This window comes from Capra hircus, chromosome 14, assembly GCF_001704415.2.
Source record: "Capra hircus breed San Clemente chromosome 14, ASM170441v1, whole genome shotgun sequence".
Classification (NCBI taxonomy): Eukaryota; Metazoa; Chordata; class Mammalia; order Artiodactyla; family Bovidae; genus Capra; species Capra hircus.
In genome coordinates, this window is record NC_030821.1 from 35,299,202 (window position 1) to 35,315,666 (window position 16,465).

The window sequence follows — 16,465 nt, forward strand, 5'->3', positions numbered from 1 at the left end:
CAATAAAGTCCCTTGGACTGGCAAGGAGATCCAACCAGTCAATCCTAAAGGAAATCAGTCCTGAATATTCATTGGAAGGACTGCCGTTGAAGCTGAAACTCCAGTACTTTGGCCACCTGATGCGAAGAGCTGATGCATTTGAAAAGACCCTGATGCTGGGAAAGATTGAAGGCAGGAGGAGAAGGGGATGACAGAAGATGAGATGGTTGGATGGCATCACTGACTCAATAGACATGAGTTTGAGTAAACTCTGGGAGTTGGTGATGGACAGGGAAGCCTGGTGTGCTACAGTCCATGGGGTCGCAAAGAGTCAGACACAACTGAGTGACTGAACTGAACTGAACTGAAAGTTAGAATGAAAGAACAGTTAGCTTATCTATTGCTGTAAGTAGATGAAAATTAAGATTTCTTTTATCATGGTTCTTACTTGGCATGTTCTGTCTCTAAAAGGAGAGAAAATTTTGTTGAAATGCCAACTGTGTGTTTATTTGCTACCTGCTTTAGGCCACGAAGCAATCCCCTATCTGATTTTTCAAGTATACCCTAAAGTAACCTTAAGCAAATTTTGGAAACAGTGAATTCTTAAGAGTTTAAATGACAAATTCTTTTGTAGCTTGGTAGTTGGTCTACAGTAATAAGTCCTTTATAGGTCTCCCTACAAGCAGCTGGACTCTCAGATTATAAATAGTGCATCCTCAAGAGAGAGTCAGATTTTCCTCAGGAAGGACTTTTTCCAGCCTGATCCAGTAGCTCCTACCCCCTGGCCTTGGTTCTGACTCAATAAATACTATTTGACTTGGTAATATATGGAATCTCTGCTGCTGCTAAGTCACTTCAGTCGTGTCCGACTCTGTGTGACCCCATAAACAGCAGCCCACCAGGCTCCCCTGTCCCTGGGATTCTCCAGGCAAGAACACTGGAGTAGGTTGCCATTTCCTTCTCCAGTGCATGAAAGTGAAAAGTGAAAGTGAAGTCGCTCAGTCATGTCTGACTCTGAGTGACCCCATGGACTGCAGCCCACCAGGCTCCTATGTCCATGGCATTTTCCAGGCAAGAGTACTGGAGTAGGGTGCCATTAGCTTCTCCGATGCAATCTCTAGAGGGTACCAAATTCCTCTAGGGAGGGACCTGGGTGGTTGAGGATGAGGGTAAAGAAGATGCTTACTTTTTAGTGTATACCCTTAGGTACCTGTGGGATTTTTCAGCGTTTGCAAATACTGCCTATTCATGTTAAGTTATGCAAATGCCCACCTTTCACAAGTGGAAGCACAAGACAAGCCAAAGCATGGAGGCATCTTTAGACCCAACTATACATTCGTCAGAACAAGTTCACCCGAGCAAGCAGTGTTAGTCAAATGGGGAGCTGACTCTGCCCACAGTGGAAAGCACAACAGTTGCAAAGCAGAAGGTAAAAGTATAGGTGCGCTTTGTGTGCCTAGCCGCTCAGTCATGTCTGACTCTCTGCAGCCCGGTAGACTGTAGCCCACCAGGCTCCTCTGTCCATGGAATTTTCCAGGCAAGAATGCTGGAGGCGGTTGCCATTTTCTCCTCTGGGGGATCTTTCCGACGCAGGGATCGAACCTGTGTCTCCAACAATGGCAGTTGGATTCTTTACCACTAGTGCCACCTGGGAAGCCCAAAGGTATACAAGGTTATGACAAGAAGACAGTTATTCAATCTGCCCCAGTAGTCTGCAGTATCTAAGGGTTTTTACAGTTTATTTAGCCTACCATCAGGTGGCCATGTAAGGGTTTTTCTTACAGGTGTTCACTGTGTGTTCTTTGCATGGTAGATTGCAGATTACTACTGGGAATTTAGTGTTTTGATACTGACAACTTGTAAAACAGTTATAAAAAATGTTTTAACCAAGTGGGGTTTTCTGTTTTTTCTTTTTTAAAAAAAAACATACTCAACTCTTTAGATCATTCAAGGTGTCACAAACTTAGCTCTTGAAGGGAATGTGGAAGTTGCATCTTCGGGGGCTTGATTCTATAGCTAGCCTCTCTGTGGAGCAAGAATCAATGCAGCTACTCAGCTACAGAGCAGGAGCCCCAAATTCTGAGAACCTTGAATTCTCTGCTCTCGAAGTCCTCAAAACTAGTCACTCACTAGTCTGCTTGAGACTGGTTATGTGTTGTGCCAAGTTGCTCCAGTCATGTCCAATTCTGCGACCCCATGGACTGTAGCCCACCAGGCTCCTCTGTCCATGGGATTCTCCAGGTAAGCATGCTGCAGTGGGTTGCCATGCCCTTCTCCAGGGGATCTTCCTGAGCCAGGAATAAAACCCATGTCTCATGTCTCCTGCATTGGCAGGCAGGTTCTTTACCACTAATGCCACCTGGGAAGCCCTGCTTACGTGTCGAGGGTTAGTAAAAACACAGACTCCCCTAACAAAGTTTCAGCTTTTTCTTGAGGGAGAGCATGCCAGGAGACTGAAGAGCCAGAAAGGCAATTCAGTCATGATGTGTGGCCTCGCGCAAGTAAATCTGTTTTCTTGTCTGTACAATGATAAGTGGGATTAATTGATCTTATATTCTGTCTTAGAATTTTAGTTGCAAATGTTTGAAACCCAATTCAAAATGGCTTAAGCCAAAAAGGGAACTTACTAGTTCATGTAGCAAGAAATGATGCTTGAGAAGTGCTCAAAGCAGCATAGAAAAGCTGCAGAAACCAAGGCTTCAAGATAGAACCAAGAATCAATGCCCTAGGATTCTCTTTGCTTACCCCTAATTTCCTCTCTCTCTCTGCTTCATCCCTCTCCTATTGCAGACAGGCTTTCTCCATATGTTGGGAAAGACGGCCTCCCACTGGCTTATTACATCTTTTCTATGCCCTGGCCCCAGAGGCTGGGCCCCTTCTCCCACTCTATGTTAAGAACTCCAGTGGACCTTGATGAGCACAGCTTGGGTCACGTAGCCAACCTTTGGACTAACTGTTACGTACATGGGCACTATGATTAGATCACCCAGGTTATAAGCCCATCTCTCTGGCTAGGAATTGGGTATGAAAATCATGGAAAAGTTACTGAGCACGGAACACATACTAGGGGGAAAAGAACCAGTCAGAAAAATTTGTAAGAAAAACCTAACAACAATGGCAACCACAGGTTCTAATACTATCTCAGACAACATAAGTTATTCAGCTCTCGAAAATCTGACAGAAGTTTAGAGAAAACTAAGTGCATCACTGACTATCCTAAGAAAATTGTGCGTTTTTTTTCTTGATTTGTGGTCTTCTGTGCTGACAGTTTTCTTTGCAGTCTTTTGTTTTGTTTTGCAAGTTTTTCAATAAATTGCAATGTGATATTATCAGGTCTTGGTTAGCCTTGCATGGGTTAAAACAGAAATAGAAAAGAACTAAGGAAAAAATAAAATGAAAGCTCCAGCATCCTGGTAATGAAATTATCTTTAAAATGATTTGGAAACCGAAGGCCCTCATCACTCAGGCATTAGATCCTTTGGCACCATTACAAGCCAAAATGTGTTAACTTGACATTTTGATGTAGTTCCAGTTTGAGTAATTCATTTTCTTTTCCTTGAATTCCCAAGGAAGTTTAAGCTAGATAGAGAAGTCTTTCTGCCTTAAACTAAAATGTGTACTTTGTCCTAAAGCTCAAAGACTTTGTTATCCTGAGTATTCTTAAATTTGTGCAACCTAACTGGATGCCTTAAAATTTTTCCTATTCCTTTAAAACATTTGTGGTCCAAGGACTGTTTTTTTTTTTTTTTTAAGACTAAATTGAAAGGTATTCCAGATGCATATATATTTTTAACATGGAAGCAGTCTTGAATTTTTTCATATCTTTTTTTAAAACTTGAAGTAGAGCTAATATATTTAAGTTCATATCTTTATCTTTTTACATAGGGTTGAATTGTACACTAATGCATTTATATCACTAAATGTATGAATGTACTGATGATTCATTCATGCATGCATTTTGGGGGGAAAATTCTTACTGTTGTCAATATGTAATTTGCATTCCCCAAACAGTTCAAAACTTAAAGGGAAAAAGTAAACCTATATTTTCTCTGTACTTTGAGGTCTTACTCTTCTATGACACAGGATCACAAGATCACCAAGTGGCATGAGCCTAAGGTTGTCCAGAACTACCTTGTTTTAACTTACGCCTTTTTGAAGCAGGACCTTGTCAACCTCAGTGAACACAGGAATCAAGTGTGAGGCACTTAAAAATGCTGATTTTGGACTTAGCGCAAGTTTACTGAATCAGAATCTCTAAGGTAGGGTCTAAATATATGCATATTTAATAACAAGATATCCAAGTGCACTCAAAAAACATTTTTTTCTAGGCAGTTCAGTGATAGTCATGAGTATTTTAACATAAAAAGTCTTAAAAATAGCAGTATTGATATAAAATGTTTCATGCCATATTTAGAGTTCTAGCCTTTTAAGTATTTAAAAATAATGCTCTACAGGAGTAGTTCTCAACCTTGGCTTGAACATTAGAATCAACTGGAAAAATGTTAAAACTCCTGTGCAGAAGCCGTGTCCCAGGCCAATTCAATCAGGATGGCTTGAGTGTGATCCAGGCAGCAATGTATTTTAAAGCTCCTGAGTGATTCCAACCTTCAGCCAAGGTAGGAGGCATTGCTGCATATAGATTTATGAGCATGGAAATAATCTAGAAGGATTGATTTTTCTAGTAACAGTTAAATATTTGGAGCAAAGAACTTAAAGAAGACAAAACCCTAAAACTCACCTATATACCAAGGTATTTTTTAAATTTATTTCTTATAGAAGCATAATTGCATTACAGAATTGTACTGTTTTCTGTCAAACCACAACATGAATCAGCCATAGGTATACATATATCCTCTCCCTTTTGAACTCTCCCATCTCCCTCCCCATCCCACCCCTCTAGGTTGATACACAGCCCCTGTTTGAGTTTCCTTAGCTATACAGCAAATTACCCTCGGCTATCTATTTTACCAGAGAAGGCAATGGCACCCCACTCCAGTACTCTTGCCTGGAAAATCCTATGGACAGAGGAACCTGGTAGGCTGCAGTCCATGGGGTCGCTAAGAGTCGGACACAACTGAAGTGACTTAGCAGCTATACACATGGTAATGTAAGTTTCCATGTTACTCTTTCTATACATCTCACCCTCTCCTCCCCCCTCTCCAAGTACACAAGTCTATTCGCTATGTCTGTTTCTCCATTGCTGCCCTGTAAGTAAATCCTTCAGTACCATTTTTCTAGATTATGTATGCATTAGAATATGATAGTTATCTTTCTCTTTTTGACTTACTTCACTCTGTATAATAGGTTCTAGGTTGGAAACCAAGGTATTTTTGACTGTACACTCTCATGTTTCAGGGGCAAAGAGCCCTCACTCTTCTCAGTCACAATCAAACTGACTAGGGAAAAACTGAAGAGAGAATGCCATCTAGTCAACAACTTTTAGAGGCAAAGGAAAAGCAGGCTGATACGTGATCTTCTGTCCTTACAGGTCATAATCATTTCAAGACATTAGAGAGACTGAGTTAAAACAAAAGGAAGATGACACTTCTTGTTCCTCGTTTCATGCTGAACATGGTCATGTCTTAAGACTGATAAAATAACTCACCTGGATTTATGATTTATTCATTTAACAGCCATTTGTAGATCACCTACAGACTCGGCGCCAGGTTAGGAGGTGGATATACCAAGAGAGAAAGGACCCTTTGCTCAAAAGTTATAGAATACAAGTTAGAAGAGAGCTGTCTATATACACAAACTCCAGGCTTCTCAGATAATTTCTTCTTTACAAATTAGAGGTCAGCAACCAACCCAAAGAATCAATGGCCAGGTTTTATAGTACAGGGAGTTAGATTTTCTTGGTGCCTATAGAGCAGATAACAGAGCTCAAGCTAGAGGTCTCCTTCCCAGAGGTTCCACAGGAAAAGAGTATCTCTGTGGATAAAAAATTACTGTCTATGCCCAGACTTGTAACAACCTAAAGATACAAGAAGGCAATGCATTAAAAATGTTCCACTCTGAAAATAAGAATGTAGCTCCGCTTTAATTGCAATAAGGTGGGGGAAATAGTTTTCCAAACAGCTTTGGGAAGAGGAATAAAAGTCATTTGTGAAAGCTCAATACTTAAAATCTACAGATGGCATCACTAACAAATAAATCAATTAAAGAATGCAAGGTGTGAACGGAAACATAAATGTAAATTAACAGCATACAAACCTGAAGCTATGTATGAAGTAAATATTTGAACCACTGGCACTAAAATTTTAAATTGAATTCTCTGATGAAATAGAAAACTGGTGTAATTGCCTGCACAAAGGATGGTTTGAGAATTACAGTTGGTGGGGGAGAAAAAAATAAATGTGCTTCTATGTTTTGAATAGACAGTAAAAGCAAGATGGATGAAAGAAAAGGACCTGCCAAGGTGCTAACAGTAGTCCAGGTGAGAAATAACTAAAGCATAAAACAGAGTTGTAGCGTGTTTATTACCTTGCTCATTTTGATGGATTTCTAAATGTTGCTTGCTCTTGTCAATCCATGCAAGGTTGGAGAAATACAGTCTGTTGGCCTTGTGAGGTCAGAGAGTTGAGGCATTTCCTGGGCCTGTTAGCTTCTGTTTTAAGCATGTATTTTTTCCCCTGAACCTCTGAAGGATTTCTGCACAAGCACTTGGTTATTTACTTGTTTACAAGACACTGTATTTGTGGGGAAGAGGATAGGAGAAGATAGTGAAGAGTCTCGTGCTTCTAGATCGTGAGAGTAATAGCTCAGTTCTTAGAGAATTCTCACCCTAGGAGACTGAGTGCTGAATAGTTGGCAAGGGTGTGAGTCTTACAGACAAACTCCCTATATTCCAGCTTTGCTGCTTACCTGCTGTTCCTTTGGGCTTCCCTGATGGCTCAGCACGTGAAGAATCTGCATGCCGTGCAGGAGACTCAGGAGACACGGGTTCAATACCTGGGTTGGGAAGATCCCCTGGAGGAGGAAAATGGCAACCCACTCCAGTATTCTTGCCTGGAAAATTCCATGGACAAAGGAGCCTGGCAGGCTATAGTCCAAAGGGTCGCAAAAGAGTCAGATGCAACTGAGTGGTTGATCATGCACAGCTATTCCTTTGGGCAAATTTTTCAGCTTGCTTATGACCTGGTTTTCCTCTCTGTACAAGGGACAAATAGTATGTTATATGGATTTTATTTTTTAACAGATGTGAAAACTGAAAAGTTTATATTTCAGTTCAGTTCAGTCGTTCAGTCATGTCCAACTCTGCAAAACCGTGGACCGCAGCATGCCAGGCTTCCCTGTTCATCACCAACTCCCAAAGCTTGCTCAAATTCATGTCCATCGAGTCAGTAATGCCATCCAACCATCTCATTTTCTGCCGTCCCCTTCTCCTCTTGCATTTAATCTTTCCTATCATCAGGGTCTTTTCCAATGAGTCAGTTTTTCACATCCGGTGGCCAAAGTATTGGAGTTTCAGCTTCAGCATTAGTCCTTCCAGTGAACACCCAGGACTGATCTCCTTGCAGTCCAACGGACTCAAGAGTCTTCTCCAACACCACAGTTCAAAAGCATCAGCTCTTCAGTGCTCAGCTTTCTTTATGGTCCAACTCTCACATCCATACGTGATTACTGGAAAAACCATAGTTTTGACCAGCTGGAACTCTGTCAGCAAAGTAATGTCTCTGCTTTTTAATATGCTATCTAGATTGGTCATAGCTTTTCATCCAAGGAGCAAGCATCTTTTAATTTCATGGCTGCAGTCACCATCTGCAGTGATTTTAGAGTCACTGTTTCCATTGTTTCCCCATCTATTTGCCATGATGTGATGGGACCAGATGCCATGATCTTCGTTTTTTAAAACTGGAAAGTTTATATTTACAAAAGCTAAATACTGTAAATCTACCACTGCTTCCCTTAACAACCCACTTGGCCATTTACAAGGATAAGATGAAATAAGGGTGTAGTCTTGTGTCTCCACAGAGAAGGGAAAGGAATACCTAGATGTCAGATATCTTATCTCTATGTGGAGTTCAGTTCAAAATAAAGGTTGCAATTCATCATCAATTATTTTTCCCTCTCTGCAGCCTCTCTTCCTCCAACTGCCTCTGACAAAGCAGCGCTCAAGTGTCCTCGCACTGAGGAAATGTCAAAGCTCAAATAGATGCATTGCCGTTGCCGTTTTCTCTGTCAGCAAATCCGTAACTCTTCCCCTGGTGCGTGCTAAGTCACTTCAGTCGTGTCTGACTCTGTGCAGCCCTACAGACTGTAGCCCGCCAGGCTCCCCTGTCCATGGGGATTCTCCAGGCAAGAATACTGGAGTGGGTTGAGGGGATCTTCCTGACCCAGGGATCGAACCCTTCCCTCTATGGCAGGCAGGTTCTTTACCACTAGCGCCACCCGGGAAGCCCAACTCTCCCCCTGCCCTGAGCTTTTTCTATTCCATCTGTTTCTGGCTCACTTCTGTCCTGTCAGTCTCCAATTCCTGGCTGTTTTACTCTAAACGCTAACCTTCCTGGGACCACCCTGGTAGCTGACAGCTCCCTTTCAGAGAGGCTCTACTTCCAGCCTTTCTATGTCACATGCTGGTGAATCCAGCATTGGCTTATCCTCTTCCTCAGCCTGGATGCCCTGCGCACTCTTCTTCTGTCTGGTTAAATCCTTAATAATTCTTCAAGGCTCCTCTGAACCCACTGCCAGCCCTAACAGCGTTCACACTGATTTCCACCATCTCTGAACTCAGTGGACTCGCAGGTCAATCACGCCCTACCTTCTGCTCTTATGTTGCGGCTTCATGTGTGTGCCTTGTCTGCCTGGGGAGATGGAAAGCTCTCTGGGGTTTGGAGAAATTTTCCCTCTTTCTCTATCCAACAGAGTACTATGACCATCATAGATATTCAATTAGTAGTGGTCAAGTTTGGGGGTTTGATTCCTGGATTGGGAAGATCCTCTGGAGAAGAGAATGGCTTCCCACTCCATTATTCTTGCCTGGAAATCTCATGGACAGAAGAGTCTGGTAAGCTATAGTCCATGGGTTGATACAACTGAGTGACTAACACGTTCATTTTTGTTTGAATCAAAGTTCATTTTGGTTCATAAGTTTTTACTGATTAGGAAATGACCTTTCAACTTTGCATATTGCCTTAAAAAGTTATTTCTCTCTTTTCATTACACTTGATACAAGAAACAATACTTTTTTCATGTGTTCCCCGTCCTGAACCCCCCTCTCTCCTCCCTCCCTGTACCATCCTTCTGGGCAAAACCAATACAATATTGTAAAGTAATTAACCTCCAATTAAAATAAATAAATTTATATCAAAAATAAATAAATAAGCACATTAAAAAAATTACCTGGAGGTTAGTATTAACTTATTGGTGTGTCACTTCATTGTTCTTTGGATATATGTGTATTTATAAGTATATATCATATTTAATAGAGTTGAGACTTTTACAGGAAAAAAAAGAAACAATACTTTTGAGGTCAAAGTAATTCACATATTAATGAGTACATTTATACATTAATGAATGCATTATTATTGATTGGCACCCACAAAATTAAAGATAAAACAAAAATCTTAGAATAAGTTTCCATACCACGACATCAAGAGAAGTTCAAACTCATTTATGGAAGGCACTCTGTGAACAGATAATATAGGTGTAACACTTTACATACATAGTATAGAGGGTAATACTTTACATATATTAAGTCCCTAAGTCATTCAGTTCAGTTCAGTTGCTCAGTTGTGTCTGAATCTTTGTGACCCCATGGACTGCAGCATGCCAGGCCTCCCTGTCCATCACCAACTCCTGGAGTTTCTTCAAACTCACATCCATTGAGTCAGTGATGCCATCCAATTATCTCATGCTCTGTCATCCCCTTCTCCTCCTGCTTTCAGTTTTTCCCAGCATCAAGGTCTTTTCCAGTGAGTCAGTTCTTCACATCAGGTGGCCAGAGTATTAGAGCTTCGGCTTCAGCATCAGTCCTTTCAATGAATATTCAGGACTGATTTCCTTTAGGATGGACTGGTTGGATCTCCAGGCAGTCCAAGGGACTCTCAAGAGTCTTCTCCAACACCACAGTTCAAAGCCATCAATTCTTCAGCCTCAGCTTTCTTTATAGTCCAATTCTCATATCCGTACATGACCACTGGAAAAATCATAGCCTTGACTAGACAGACCTTTTTTGGCAAAGTAATTTCTTTGCTTTTTAATATGCTGTCTAGGTTGGTAATAGCTTTTCTTCCAATGAACAAGCATCTTTTAATTTCATGGCTGCAGTCACCATGTGCAGTGATTTTCACTGTTTCCCCATCTATTTGCCATGAAGCTATGGGACCAGATGCCACAATATTAGTTTTCTGAATGTTGAGTTTCAAGCCAACTTTTTCACTCTCTTTTTTCACTTTCATCAAGAGGTCCTTTAGTTCTTCTTCACTTTCTGCCATAAGGGTGGTATCATCTGCATATCTGAGGTTATTGATATTCCTCCCAGAAATCTTGATTCCAGTTTGTGCTTCATCCAGCCCAGCATTTCGCTGGATGTACTCTGCATATAAGCAGGGTGACAATATACAACCTTGACATATTCCTTTCCTGATCTGGAACCAGTCTGTTGTTCTGTATCCAGTTCCAACTGTTTCTTCCTGACCTGCATACAGATTTCTCAGGAGGCAGGTCAGGTGGTCTGGTATTCCCAGCTCTTTAAGAATTTCCCACAGTTTGTTGTGATCCACACAGTCAAAGGCTTTGGCATAGTCGAGGAAATGACAACCTGCTCCCGTATTCTTGCCTCGAGAATCCCAAGGACAGAGAAGCCTAGAGTACTCTAGTCCATACTATAGTCCATGGGGCCGCAGTCATCTGAGCAGCTGAGCACACATGCACTGAGACATATACTATTCCCTTTTTTATAGATCAAGACCCTTAAGCACATAAGAGAAAGGAGGTGAGTACTGAAAGCAATGACTATATTTTCCTTGGAGGATGAATCATAGAGAATCAATGAAAATGATAGATTTTGTGTGCCAGGCCCGTTATATCTCATTTAATTTGCACAACTTCATGAAATAGAAACTATTAATTCTCCTACTTTATAAACCAAGAAATGGAAGCCCAGGGAAGTTAAAACACTTGTCCTAGGCCATGCAGCTAGAAAGTACTTGAACTGGATTTAAATCTCAGTCTGCCTCTGAGGTCCTCATTCTTAACCAGTATATGAGATAAAAGATGCAAAAACAGGTGAAACATAGACTGACGTGTGTGGTATTATAATCTGAATGCCTCTGGAAGACCTCGAACTTAGCAATCAGTTGAACCCTTACAGACAGACAGACACACAAACACGCGGTGTGATGATATCTGTCCAGCACTTAGCACAGGCCTGGTTCACACAAGTGCTTAGTAAATGTCAAGCATTCCTGCTGTGGCCACTGTCTTCCCTTAGCTGCAGTGGAAGGACCAGCATTAAGAACTGACTCGCTAGAACATGAGAACGGAATCTGGCTTGCTTTCACAGAAGGAGATGTATTGCTCTATATCTTATTTTCTCCTTCTGCAATGAGAAGGACTATTTGAACAGGCAGGTCATGGAAAGGTAAAGAAAGCCTTATCAAAAAATAGAACTAACAACATTTCCTTTTTTATGTCCTGCCCCCAGGTATCCTTTGCATTTTCTTCCTCCAGTTTTCCTGTTTTTTCCTGTCTCTAGCTACATCCTTGCTCAGAAGCCACCAGGCATACTCAAGGCATTTCACTGTAAGGAGAATCCAAATGCATCTAGCAAATGAGTGCAATTCTTTGGCAGAGCACAGCACTTCATTCTGCAAGGTCTGTTAGCTAGAAATCAGTAAGACCTGTGCTCTAAGGACTCTGGGTGGTGTTTGATATGCTCTTCTAAGCCATGACTGGCCACAGAATTGAAAAAACAAAACACTGAGTGAGACGGGGTTTTACCTCCTTCAGCAGCATTTCTGTACTGAAAGTGACAAACAGAATGGTGGCGTGGGTGTAGAAGTGGGTCAGTTGTTTACCCTTGTGACCATGTGGTTGACTAGGATCTGGGGCTTGCTGTAGAGGCCCTGCGTCACAGGGAGTATCACACTGCATATCCTTGGGCTGGGGAAGAGATGAGAAGTCAACGTACAGTTTCTACTGAGTGTGTATCATGTTCCATCATGAAGTTGAGAAGTTGTAAGACTTGAACCGTCTGTGCTGAGCATCGGCCTCCAGGAGTTCACACTAGTTATGAAAGATGCATTTTGAGCCATGTTCTGGTTCTGGATTTGGTGAGAACAACCATATGGGGCTTCCCTCATGGCTCAGATGGTAAAGAATCTGTCTGTAATGCAGGAGACCTGGGTTTGATCCCTGGGTGGGGAAGATCCTTTGGAGAAGGGTATGACAACCCACTCCAGCAGTCTTGCCTGGAGAATTCCATGGACAGCAGGCTATAGTTCATGGGGTCACAATGAGTAGGACATGACTGAGCAACTAATACACACATACAACCATATGACCTCAATCTGCAAGGAAAATATGGGCATGGGGCCCAGGGCTGCCTCCCCTGGAAGCTGGTCCAATTCAGCACCAGCTTATGCCAGACCAGCCCACAGCCACTGTTACCAAAGATGTGGGTCTCTGCATCTTGAAGTGTAGTGTGCTGCAAAAAAAAGTGGGTAAGAGGAACATACAAGAAGTGGTCTACTCCACCCCTCTTGAAAACTTTCAGTGAGAAAGGGCCATTTTGTATACTTCCTTAAGAAGGAAGAAAGACACAGGAGTACTTTCATCAGGTGCTTCAGGAGGTGAGCCTCGGCTGCTTTCTGGCCCTTTGGAATTGGAAGAGACCGATGCCTTTTGAATTCCACTTGAAGACACAGAAGAGGCTGCAAGAGCCATTGTTGGCCTGACAATGGAAGATGATTTTCATAGACAAGTTGATTGCTTTCTAAGAAGCAGAAAAATAAAGCCAATTTCAGCAAACACCCAGGAGTCTGTGAGAGCAGCTACTTCTGAAAGGACAAAGAGATGGGTAACAAAAGAGATGAAGCTTCACCAGGGAACATATTTCCTCCATCTGGGAGGAAAACTGGGTTTCACAGTGTTTGCATAGTAGATCAATGAGCATCTTGTCCAAGGCTCTGCTAAAGTCTGGTCGGCAGAAGCTTATACAAACTTAGAAAATGTTACCAGGAAAACCTGATATGATGAGGGTTAAACCAGCCTAGACAGCTGTAGAAAGAGTTCTTAAATGGGTAGCTATCGTATATATCCAGACTGTTTTCTGAGCCTTTAAACTCAACTATGATAATCTCCCTTCCTTCCCAGAAAAAGAAGAAATAGTCTGCTCCCCAACTAAGCAGTGAAAATGACAGTTGGAGAAAAAAAATGTAAATGTGGGTATGCATATTTACCTCTCTCTTTAATTGGTAAGTCATGTCCAACTCCTGCAACCCCATGGACCATAGCCTGCAGGCTCCTCTGTCCATGGGGTTCTCTAGGCAAGAATATTGGAATGGGCTGTTATTTTCTTCTCCAGAGTAATAACATAAACCAACGTAAAGCAAAAGAAAAAAAATCATTGTATGTTCACTTTATACATGAGAAGGTTCATCAAATATCTGTGGCAATGTTCACATTTGGCCAAATACAGAGTGGCCCAGTTTTTCTTTGCGTTTAGCTAAAATGTGCTGAGTATCTATTCTGAAGTGGCATTTTGTCAGGTGACTTATGTACCAAATTATTTAGTTACTCCCAATTCTCCTAGGTGGTGCTGACCTCACTTTTTGGATGAGAAATTTTAGGTTCAGAGAGTTTATATAACTTGTGTATCACTTAGGATGGTTTGAATAACAAGCAACAGAGCATGTAACAATGGCTTAAACAAAAACACTTAGAGTTAGCCTCCAGAACAAGGAGTCTGGGTCCCAAGGTTGGGTCAGCAGATGAACAATGACATCAAGGACCCTGGCCGTATTCATCCTTCCTCCCTTCCACCCCTGACATGTTGGCTCACAGTCTTTAGGCTTCTTGCCTCATGGTGGTGTTGTGATGGCTGCTACAGTTCCAGACACTACACGTTTACACCACCAGACCTCAGGCAACAGAGGGGAGTTAGGACTTCTTCGGTGGCTCAGATGGTAAAGCGTCTGTCTACAATGCGGGAGACCGGGGTTCAAGCTCTGGATTGGGAAGATCCCCTGGAGAAGGAAATGGCAATCCACTAAAGTACTATTGCCTGGAAAATCCCATGGACAGAGGAGCCTGGTAGGCTACAGTCTGTGGGGTCACAAAGAGTCGGACACAACTCAGTGACTTCACTTTCACTTTCACTTTGGTCACAGCACAATTTTTCATCAGGGAAGAAAATTTTAGCCCGAATTCCCTAATGTGTGTGTGTGTGTGTGTGTGTGTTTGTGTGTGCGTACGCTCAGCCACTCAGTCATGTATGACTCTCTGCTACCCCATGGACTGTAGCCTGCCAGCTTTCTCAGTCTATGGGGTTTTTTCAGGCAAGAATACTAGAGCCAGATGCCATTTCCTTCTCCAGGGAATCCTCCTGACCCAAGGATTAAACCCCCAACTCCTGCACTGGCAAGAAGGTTCTTTATCACTGAACCACCAGGGAAGCCCCACTCCCTAACATACTTCTCTTTAAATCTATTTGGCAGGAATGAATGGCATGACCACCTGGAGCCATAGAGATACTGGGCAAGTGGGTATCCAACATTTTGGCCATTGTCATCAGAGGCTGGCTTTGCCAGGAAGGAAGCAGAAAATAGTAACTGGACCAACATCCACAGTGTCTGCACACTTCCGAAGGTTACAGTTTGACAGAGCTGGCTCTCATTTCAAGAAGGATGGACCCCTTACCCCATGGCAAGCAGAAACACAAGGAAGGAAAGCCCTTTTCTAGATGGGAGCAGTCCACAACTTCGAGCATCAGTGCTCTGCTCTTGAACAAATGAAAGGTGGTCAAGAAGCCCATAATGCTGTGGACCTTGGATTCTCCCTCCAAAGCGTGGGTTATTCAGCTCCCTCTCCTGAGTGTCACTTGAGTTTGAGGTTAATAGGAAGCCACACAGATAGCTTTCTTTATGGTCCAATTATCACATCCATACATGACTACTGGAAAAATCATAGCTTTGACGAGATGGACCTTTGTCAGCAAAGTAATGTCTCTGCTTTTTAATATGCTGTCTAGGTTGGTCATGGCTTTTCTTCTAAGGAAAAAGCATCTTTTAATTTCATAGCTGCAATCACTATCTGCAGTGATTTTGGAGCCCAAGAAAATAAAGTCTGTCACTGTTTCCATTGTTTCCCCATCTATTTCCCATGAAGTGATGGGACCAGATGCCATGATCTTTGGTTTTTGAATGTTGAGTTTTAAGCCAGTTTTTTCACTCTTCTCTTTCACTTTCATCAAGAGGCTCTTCAGTTCCTCTTTGCTTTCTGCCATAAGGGTGGTGTCATCTCCATATCTGAGGTTATTGACATTTCTCCCAGAAATATTGATTTCAGCTTGTGCTTCATCCAGCCCAACATTTCACATGATGTGCTGCTGCTGCTGCTGCTAAGTCGCTTCAGTCGTGTCCGACTCTGTGCGACCCCATAGACGGCAGCCCACCAGGCTCCCCCGTCCCTGGGATTCTCCAGGCAAGAACACTGGAGTCACATGATGTACTCTGCATATAAGTTAAATAAGCAGGGTGACAATATACAGCCTTGACTATTTGGAACCAGTCCACTGTTCCACGTCCGGTTCTAACTGTTGCTTCTTGACTTGCATACACAGATTTCTCAGGAGGAAGGTAAGATGGTCTGGTATTCCCATCTCTTTAAGAATTTTCCAGTTTGTTATGATCCAGAACAGTTTGTTTTTATCCTTAGTTATAGAAAATCGGTTCTGCTCATCTTCAGGTTGTTCTCAGAGATAGTTACTCTATATGCATTAATAGTTTTAGTTTTGGTGTGTCTGCAGGAGAAAGTGAGCACAGGGTTCTCCCATTCTATCATCTTTATTTGATCATGCTAGGCTTTCAAGTGTCTTCCAGTCTTATGCCCACGGGGATATATAGAGCTTTTCCAACTCTATTCTGCCGTTGGGCTTGTTGGCTTCTCCCTGACTGGTCCAGATACGTGCTCATGCCATACTGCATGTATTTTCTTGTACATTATTAGTGAATTCTACCAGTGACATACTGAAAATTATATGCAATAATCATAAAATAGCTTGGAATTATTTGTAACATATTGACTTATATGAACATATAAGTAGACAAATAACGTTGATTTAACATTTTTATTTGCACAGTTCTCAGTCCCCAAGAGCTCCAAGAAACACAGTATTGTATATAGATATTTTGTGTATATAAACAACAGACACACACACAGACACAATCCTGTCTGCGTATTCCACGATAAAATAAAGAGAGAAGGCATAATCCTTATTCTCAGAAGTTTACAATTAAGAAGCAAAAAGGACAAACATACACAG